Genomic DNA, 10351 nt, shown 5'->3' with positions numbered 1-10351 from the left:
GGCTGGACCCGAATATCCGATCTTTGTGGTGGTATAAGCGGTTCGGGAGGCGGAAAGAGGACCCGACAGAAAGGACACTGCTGCTGGACTACCGCCAAAAAAAAACAACAATAAACAGCAGGAGATATCCATGCTAATGCTGTCGGACTCCGGAGCAAACAAATTGCTATTTATATATATATCATAAATGAAGCCTTACAGGTTTAGTAAAAATACAAATCTCCTGTTCTGCAACCGTAAAAAGTAGCCACATGCCACAATGCCAAGTTTGCAGTTGTTAGCAAGCTAGCTAGCTGGCAGGCCGCTAAACGGGTTAGCTAATGTTAACGTTAAGTATTCCATATTCCAACACTGACTTGAACAGATAAGCAAAGGCGACGTACAAAGTTAATTAAGCATATAACCTACCCATGTGGCTCCATATCCATGAACTTTCTTGTTAAATGACAGTCCAGCCATCTGCTGTCCTCCAGTGAAAACTTGATGCCCCTGGGAGGAAAAGCGCAAACGATCCTCTGACGCATGCGCTGAGTGGCCACAAGGTGGCGAGGTTCACTGCTATTACCCAAGTATATTTTACTTTCTGGTATTAAGTTGTAAAATCAATATATTAGTTAAGTACAAATTTACATATAAAAGTGAGGATACAAAGTTACAAACAACCATCAAGTAAGACATTAAATAAAAGGTGAGATTTTAAAGTAAAAGTGAAATAATAAATCCTTGTAAAATTTACATTAATATCCGTGGTAACAATTACCAGGCCAAAAAAAATCATTTTTTTCAGTGTGGCTGTCCAGAGTCGGGACCCGGGGTGGACCGCTAGCCTGCGCATCGGTTGGGGACATCTCTGCGCTGCTGACCCGTCTCTGTTCGGGACGGTCTCCTGCTGGCCCCACTATGGACTGGACTTTCGCTGATGTGTTGGATTTACTGTGGACTGGACTTTCACAATATTATGTCAGACCCACTCGACATCCATTGCTTTCGGTCTCCCCTAGAGGGGGGGGGGGGTTACCCACATATGCGGTCCTCTCCAAGGTTTCTCACAGTCATTCACATCGACGTCCCACTGGGGGGAGTTTTTCCTTGCCCGTATGTGGGCTCTGTACCGAGGATGTCGTTGTGGCTTGTACAGCCCTTTGAGACACTTGTGATTTAGGGCTATATAAATAAACATTGATTGAATGATTGATTGATTGATCAGGCCTGGGCAATTATTTTGACTTTGGGGCCAAATTTAGAGAACAATATGTGTCTGGGGGCCGGTGCATCTGATTTTTAGGAACAATAATACAAAAACTCACAGTAAAGTCTGATTGAATGCTAAACATGTTATGACAGACTGCCTTGAAAAACGGAATGAAATTTTAATTTGTTTTACTGAATGAGACACCCAGAATGTACATGAAAATAAAGAATGTGGGATTTACAATAAGGATAAACCACTGAAAATTGACAACATATGAACGTCACACTCCCTCTCGATCCTCATTATTTACAATCAAGAGAAACACAACAAAAATGGAACAAACACAGCAAAATATGAACGCGAAGGGTAAAAAAAAAAAACACCTACAATCTGATATAGTGTCTGATATATATCAGCTTTAGAACTTTGTTGTAAAAATCTCCTTCCGCATCTGTCCCCGACACCCGCATTTCAGGCTGGCCGCTCTGGAAACACTCTGTGGAAACGCTGCTCCCCCCACACTGCTTGGTGCCTCGTCTGAGCTGCTGTGACTGTCACTTAGATCAGTGTTTTTCAACCTTTTTTGAGCCAAGGCACATTCTTTCATTGAAAAAATCCAAAGGCACACCACCAGCAGAAATCCTTAAAAAAATGTAACTTGATATTGATAATAAAAAGTCGTCGTCGCAATTGTTGAATATGAATTTAAACCAGTGGCGTGCGGTGAGGTTAATGTCTGGTGAGGCACTGCATCATCACAGTCAGATTTACAAACATATGAACCCTAAGTAATATCTTATTCACCATGTGATTGGCAGCAGTTAACGGGTTATGTTTAAAAGCTCATACCAGCATTCTTTACACAACTGTAGCACACAGAAAAGCACATTTAATTTAAAAAAACATTATTATGGTCTTACCTTTCTTGCTGGACATCCACACAGCCAGCCTTTGCGTGTGTACCACGCCGTTTGAAAAGGACGGGTCTTCTGTCCCGAAGTCAAAAGCAAACCTTTTAGCTCCGGTGTTGGTCTACCTTTAATTATTACCTCCTGCTTCGATTGAAAGTCCAGTTTAGAAAACTGTTTTATTTTACATATGTAATCCTCCATGATTTTAATAAAAGTCTAGGCGAGAGGAAATAAACAATCGCTGCAAACTTCTTTTTTTTTCTTTTTTTTCTTCTGCGGCCGAGGAATGATCTCTGGGATCACTACCGCCCTCTACCACCAGGAGGCCGGATTACTGCAAGCCTCAACCAGTACGTCTTTTGCAGCAGATTTATGAATGCTCAGCACAAGAAATACGATACACACATACAGTTTTTGACAAAATACACTGTACATTATATACCTCAGCTAACTAAACTATGCCATAGTTTAGTTAGCTGATATAATTAAAATGGCAATACAGTCTCACTGCACAGCAGGCCAGCAGTTAGCCGAGTCATTGCGCACAATCAATGTTGAGGCACAAATCAGTGACGTGCCTCAACTGGCTGCTGATCACCGCACCATCTCTTCTCAGTATTTGAACGGCAAATGTGAAAATAAAAATAAAAATAATCTAAAACTGGTGAAGTTAAATGGAAAATAACTTTAGTATAATCACTGGATACATATAACAATTTAATTATTTTTTTTTTCTTTTTACATTTTTTTTCTTTCCATGATGGCAGGTGAGGCCCTGCCTCCCCTGCCTCTAGTGACTGCACGCCACTGATTTAAACCATAAGCAACCATGCATCACTACACAACCCCCCCCCCCCCATGTACCATGAATTGATTAAGGTGGACCCCGACTTAAACAAGTTGAAAAACTTATTGGGGTGTTACCATTTAGTGATCAATTTTACGGAATATGTACTGTACTGTGCAATCTACTAATAAAAGTTTCAATCAATCAAAAAACGTGTCTCAAAGTACTGTCACATCACGCCGTGACTTATTTTGAGTTTTTTGGTGTTTTCCTGTGTGTATTGTCTTGCGCTCCTATTTTGGTGGCTTTTCCTGTTTTGTTGGTGTTTTCCTGTTGCAGTTTCATGTCTTCCTTTGAGCGTTATTCCCTGCACCTGCTTTGTTTTAGCAATCAAGACTATTTCAGTTGTTGCTATCCTTCTTTGTGTGGACATTGTTGTCATGTCATGTACGGATGTACTTTGTGGACGCCGTCTCTGCTCCACACGCTGCAAGTCTTTGCTGTAGTCCAGCATTCTGTTTTTCTTTTAGTGTGCAGTGGCACAGTGGTAGAAAAACTCTTAGATTACTATGGAGTCGGACCACAATGGAAACAAGCATTTTGGCTTTTTGTGCCATCCATTTGCCTTTTTAAATCATTACATGGATTCAATTCTTTAAGATGTCAATAAACTTCTCAATCAATCAATCAAACCACAGTAACTAGTATATCATGGAAAAGCGCAGATTCCAACCATTGAAATACTCTGTATAGTTCAAGACTTCCCGTAATTTGAAAATATCACTGCACATCATAATGGCAGCTACACTTTCCATCTTAAAGTTCTAAAAAAAATTATTTGAGAATGTCAGGAGGGCCAGATTGAAAAGCTTAACGGGCCGCCTGTGGCCCCCGGGTCTTTAATTTGCCCAGGCATGCAATAGATTGTTTGTGGTGGTGCCTTGTAGTCTAAAATATGGCATGAATAATCCCAGCTCATTAAACGCAACGCGAGACTTCCACCAGCGCGAGCGTCAACGAACGGGGTTGTGACAGCCAAAGACACCGGTTGAAGCTGACTTGTCCCCGGCCACTCATTACCGCCGCAAGTCTAAAAGGAGGCCATCTCCACTCAAGCGACCAGAGAGGGGCTTCTGTCTGTCGGCGTGAAGAGCCTTCGTCTCCCCCTCAGCCTGTCTGGAGCTGTCGCCTCGTCCTCGTCTAGGTCTGTCTGTCCTGTTCATGCTAGTTAGCATGTGGCTAGGCTAGGCTAGGGCTGGGCTGGGCTAGGCTAGGTTAGGCTAGCTGGAGCTCGCCGCAGCCCCACAGGAAGAACCGAGTGTGTTGGCTGCTCTTACCCACAAGCACTGACACGACCGGCGGCATTTTCATCGGTGCTTCGTGACATAAAATGACATTTACACAATCGCAACAGCGCGGCTTAGAAGAAGCACAGCATCACAAGGTTGATGTTTGCAGAGGAGTGGAGGCGAAAGCTAGCTGGCTAATCGTCAACATCAGCAAAATAGCCACCACTGGGAACTAACGTCATCAAAAACTAGTCATTAAAAAACTAGCTTATATGTAAGATAGTTTTTGATTGCTGGATTGTCATGTTTGTTGACGCGCACCAGTAGTGTTTACTGCATATTATGTGCAACTTTGTATATTTTTACTTCGTTAGAAATAATAAAAAATTACGTTTTTGTCTGGAGGTTTCTGCAGGCTTCACTTGGTCGTGGCATTCATCTTGCCTAGCCAGTTGTTTGATAGAAAGTATTCCAACTTTTGTTTTTGTTGTTTGACTATCTCCATTATAATCAAGTGTCATTGTTATGTTTGATTCTACTAATTATATTGTCATATGTTCCAAAGAAGAGCAATTCACTTATGATGTTATTCATCCATGTGCTGTGGCTTGCTCAAGATTCTCTCCAAAATTGCGATTGCGAATTTAAAATGCTCTGTATTTCTATTTCTCATCACTATAGAATTGTTTACTATTGTATGTCAGGTTCAAACACCAAACTATCTATTAAACGAGACAAGAAGCAAGGAATCAAGCAGAGACAGAGTTTAATTTTGCTCATGGGGAGAGACGTATTGGGCTGTACACTCAGTTACAGTTTCACCCTACGCTCTAAGGCAGTGGTTCCCAACCACCGGTCCGGGTACCGGTCCGTGACGCATTTGCTACCGGGCCGCAGAGAAACATTAAATAATTTATAAACGACTGCATTTTCTACGACTTAACTTTTGTCTGTCCCACGGGACACACCAACAAGCTTATAGATAATAAAACTCCTCATAAGAATTTTCCATTTGATGTATTTTTTTTATAACTTTGTGACATGATACAATGCACATTAATGAACATATAAAATATAAATGTGACAAATTGTAGCCAAAGGCTGATTTCCATCTGCATCTCATTGCAAAGAAACAAGTCCAGGGCTCCCACTAATTCAGCGTTACAGTGAGTTGTATTTTTCATGCCCTTATTTTTGCTGTATTTATCTGGCACAAGTGGAAAGCCGGTCCCTGAAAATAATGCCTACACTAAACCGGTCCGTGGTGCAAAAAAGGTTGGGGACCACTGCTCAAAGGTACAGTCTCACGTGCTCCTCTATTTATTTGGGAGGTCCCTAGTTAACATCACTGAGGCTGCTTCTGAAGGGAGGAGTAATGCAAGCAGCCCCAGTAGACACAATACATGATTATTCAGAATGGAAATGTGCTGACACTCGTGATTTCACCGTCTCTGTTTTATCTGCGTTGAGGTACTCGATGTCCGTCCTTGGCTGTCAGCAGGCAGGGTCTGGAAACAAACTGCTGATACGAGACAACTCGCAATGGAAGATTACATGTTGTGCCTTTGCACAGATAGAAAAGTACAACTTCAGCACAATTGATAATAACTATAGCAACGGCCTTTAAGCATACGAGTTGTGTGATAACTTATCAGAATCAGAATAGTTTTATTGCCATTGTTTGAGAACGGGTTCACAAACTAGGAATTTTTCTTGGTGCAATCGTGCAACATAAAACACATATAACACATATTTGGTAATAAAAAGAGCTGTAACTGAGCTATCAGATCTTGTTGTAGACTTAGAAGGAATTCAAGGAGCTATTGTTAGGAGTTATTGTTCATGTGCCTGATGGCCGAGGGGAAAAAACTGTTCAGGTGGCGGGAGGTGTGGGTCTGGATGGAGCGTAGTCTCCTGCCTGGGGGAGAATAGTGTGTGTCCAGGGTGAGAAGAGTCAGCTGTGATCCGACCCACACGCCTCCTGGTCCTGGAAGAGAACAAGTCCTGGAGGGATGGGAGCTTGCAGCCAATCACCTTCTCAGCAGCATGTACGATGCGCTGCAGTCTTTGCTTATCCTGGATTGTGGCGCCGGGGAACCACACTGTGATGGAGGAGGTCAGGATGGACTCTTATGATGGCTGAGTAAAACTGCACCAGCATCTCGGTCGGCACCTTAAGTTTCCTCAGCTGCCGCAAGAAGTACATCCTCTGTTGCGCTTTCTTGATGAGGGAGCTGATGGTCGGCTCCTTTTTGAGGTCTTGGGTGATGGTGGTGCCCAAGAAACGGAAGGAGTCCACAATGAGGACGGGGGTGGGAGAGTCAATCAGGGTGAGGGGGGATGGTGGGGCTGTGACTTTCCTGAAGTCTATGATCATCTCCACTGTTTTCTGGGCGTTCAGCTCCAGGTTGTTGAGGCTGCACCAGGACCCAAGCCGGTCCACCTCTCTCCTGTAGGCGGACTCATGAGCCCGATGAGGGTGGTGTCATCCGCAAACTTGAGCAGTTTTACGGACTGGTGTCTGGAGGTGCAGCAGTTTGTATACGGGGAGAAGAGCCAGGGGGAGAGTACACAGACCTGAGGAGTACCAGTGTTCGTGGTTCGACTGTCCGAGACAATCTTCCCCAGCCGCACGTGCTGTCTTCGGTCTGTCAGGAAGTCATTGATCCAACTGCAGAGGGAGTCAGGCACGCTGAGCTGGTAGAGCTTGTCTCGTAGCAGTCCAGGGAGGATAGTGTTGAAGGCAGAGCTGAAGTCCACAAACAGAATCCTAGCGTAGGTTCCTGGGGAGTCCAGATGCTCCAGGATGAAGTGGAGGGCCAGGTTCACTGCATAATTATTGTAACATTGTACTTAAAGCTGCAGCTATCTAATATTGTAGTAATCGAGAATTCTATCGAATATCCCGATCGATTAATCGAGTAATCGAATAAATCATATTTTTGCTTAATTAAGGTTTAATTATACATGTTAAAGGCCTACTGAAACCCACTACTACCGACCACGCAGTCTGATAGTTTATATATCAATGATGAAATCTTAACATTGAAACACATGCCAATACGGCCGGGTTAACTTATAAAGTGCAATTTTAAAATTCCCGCCACACTTCCGGTTGAAAAACTCCTTTGGATATGATTTATGCGCGTGACGTCACAAAATCCACGGAAGTGGTTGGACCCCATCGGACCCGATACAAAAACCTCTTGTTTTCTTCGACAAAATTCCACAGTATTCTGGACATCTGTGTTGGTGAATCTTTTGCAATTTGTTTAATGAACAATGGAGGCTGCAAAGAAGAACGTTGTAGGTGGGATCGATCGGTGTATTAGCGGCTAAGTACAATACTTACAGCAACACAACAAGGACTACTTACGGTACTTAGCAGACGCCTAGCCGATGCTTGCCGCCAAACCCACGGATGAAGTCCTTCGTCGTGCCGTCGATCGCTGGAACGCAGGTGAGCACGGCTGTTGATGGGAAGATGAGGGCTGGCTGGCGTAGGTGGAGCGCTAATGTTTTTATCATAGTTCTGTGAGGTCCGGTTGCTAAGTTGCTAAATTAGCCTTAGCGTCATTAGCAACAGCATTGTTAAGCCTTACCAGGCTGAGAATTTTTAACCGTGTAGTTACATGTACATGGTTTAATAGTATTGTTGATCTTCTGTCTATCCTTCCAGTCAGGGGTTTATTTCTTTTGTTTCTATCTTCATTTGAGAACGATGCTATCACGTTAGCTCAGTAGCTAAGTGTGTCACCGATGTATTGTCGTGGAGATAAAAGTCACTTTAAATGTCCATTTCGCGTGCTCGACTCTCATTTTCAAGAGGATATAGTATCCGATGTGGTTTAAAATACAAATCCGTGATCCACAATAGAAAAAGGAGAGAGTGTGGAATCTAATGAGCCAGCTTGTACCTAAGTTACGGTCAGAGCGAAAAAAGATACGTCCATCACTGCCTCTCTAGTCATTCACTGTAACGTTCCTCATCTACGAATCTTTCATCCTCGCTCAAATAAATGGGGTAATCGTCGCTTTGTCGCTCCGAATCTCTCTCGCTCCATTGCGAGTCATACCAAAGACTATAAAAATGGGACCCATAACCTCCCTGCTTGGCACTCAGCAACAAAGGGTTGGAGTTGGGGGTTAAATCACCAAAATGATTCCCGGGCGCGGCGCCGCTGCTGCCCACTGCTCCCCAAGGGGATGGGACAAATGCAGAGGACAATTTTCACCACATCTAGTGTGTGTGTGACAATCATTGGTACTTTAATCTTTAATCTTAAACATAGGAAAATTGTGAGGAATATTACCTCCTCTGACATCACGCTACTTCCGGTACAGGCAAGGCTTTTTTTATCAGCGAGCAAAAGTTGCGAACTTTATCGTCGATTTTCTCTACTAAATCCTTTCAGCAAAAATATGGCAATATCGCGAAATGATAAAGTATGACACATAGAATGGATCTGCTATTCCCGTTTAAATAAAAAAAAATTCATTTCAGTAGGCCTTTAAGATGTGCCCTCAATGTTTGCGTTTGGCCTCATTGTCTTTAATTTCTAAACTTCTGTTTTCATTATTGAAGGCTGACACGCACAGCTAAAATGTGTCCGTGGTTGATTGTGCCGATTTGTGTGTGCTAATAAAAACAGGTGCGCTCACAGCCCTATGTGCTGTGTGGTGTGATTGCATAAACAAAGTGCGTTTTTGATGATTATTATACGATGCCGTTTAAACGTTGGTTTCTCCACGCAAATCCGCTGAGCTGTTTTCAACCTGCCAACAGTACATAAACAATATAGAAAGACACACCACTTAATAATGACAACAGTTTAACATTTTAAGAATGCTATACAGTTCACTGCATTCATGCCATGCAAAATAGTAATCAATGTTCATTTTGCCATCATAACATGTTTGAGATGAAAACACATATATATATAAAATTAGTTCAAAATTAATATTCGCTGAGAAAGTTAAAATAAAAATATATTCTTAGTATTAAAAAGAAAACAATAAGAACAGTTTTCATTATATCAAACATAATAAGTGGATTAAGTAGTGCCTTTAATACTGCATTTGAAATGTGCAACTTCTTATTCACAACCAATATGGCTGACAGGAACTTGGCACACAAGTGCTACCACTGTGAACAAGAACTTGGAACTCTTACATTCTACAGAGACTATAGTGGATGCAAGTGCAAGCTATCCAAGTAGCATGTGGTTGCATGACTTGAATAACCCGAATAACTTTGCACGACTACTTTTAAAGAAAGGCTAATTGAACACAACAGCTTGGAAAGCTTTACGTGGACTGGCACCTCAGTATATCTCGGACCTCATCCAAATTTACACTCCTGCGCGCGCTCTGAGGTCCGAGAGCCAGCTCCAGCTCGTGGTGCCCAAGACCAGACTTAAATCCAGGGGAGACAGGGCCTTCTCTGTGGTCGGCCCTAAGCTCTGGAACACTCTGCCCCTCCATGTTCAAACTGCTCCCACAGTGGAGTGTTTTTAGTCTCGTCTTAAGACCCACTTTTATTCTTTGGCTTTTAACACTACGTGAGTTGTGTGGTCCTCTGTCCTCTGTGGGTTGTTTATTTTATTTTATTTTATTTTTTGTTTTTTTTTATTTTGATTTCTATTTACTGTTTTAATTGGTTTTTCCCTTTTAAAATGGTTTTTAATCATATTTATTTTTATATTGTTTTTATATTGGTTCTATATTTATTTATTTTTTGTATTTATTCAGTCATTGGTGGAGCTAAGGATAATATTTGATTATTGTTTTTAATATTGTTGTGCAGCACTTTGGAAAAACTTTTGTTGTTTAAATGTGCTATATAAATAAAGTGGATTGGATTGGATTGGATAGCGTTGTTAGTTTTCAACACCTTTTGGCGGTATTTGATGACTTTGCGGGAGTGAGAGAACACATCCTGGTTAACATAATGAATAACATTTATTTTACTAACACAACTTTTGCGTTTACATTTGATAATAGATGACTTACCTTGCCTCCGGACGTCCCTCAAGTCGAATGCATTCTCGACAGGTGCTGCAGTATCAAACTTGTGCTATTGTAGTATGCAAGCTCCACTTTGCAATGTTTGCAAACTACTGCGTTTCCTTCCATCTTACTATGAAGTGTTCCCACACGTTAGACAACTTTT

General features: G+C 42.2%; 1 protein-coding gene across 1 annotated transcript in view; it reads left to right on the top strand.

Annotated features, from left to right (window-relative positions):
- The first annotated feature begins 3831 nt into the window (after nucleotides 1–3831).
- The window catches only part of cept1b (choline/ethanolamine phosphotransferase 1b), a 31638-nt gene continuing 25118 nt past the window's right edge, over nucleotides 3832–10351 (top strand). The window contains exon 1 of the mRNA XM_062056057.1: nucleotides 3832–4094. The gene's annotated coding sequence lies outside the window, so the exon portion shown is untranslated. The remainder of the gene's footprint in view (nucleotides 4095–10351) is intronic.

This window comes from Entelurus aequoreus, linkage group LG01 (genome assembly GCF_033978785.1).
Source record: "Entelurus aequoreus isolate RoL-2023_Sb linkage group LG01, RoL_Eaeq_v1.1, whole genome shotgun sequence".
Classification (NCBI taxonomy): Eukaryota; Metazoa; Chordata; class Actinopteri; order Syngnathiformes; family Syngnathidae; genus Entelurus; species Entelurus aequoreus.
This window is presented reverse-complemented; position numbering and strand designations above follow the sequence as displayed.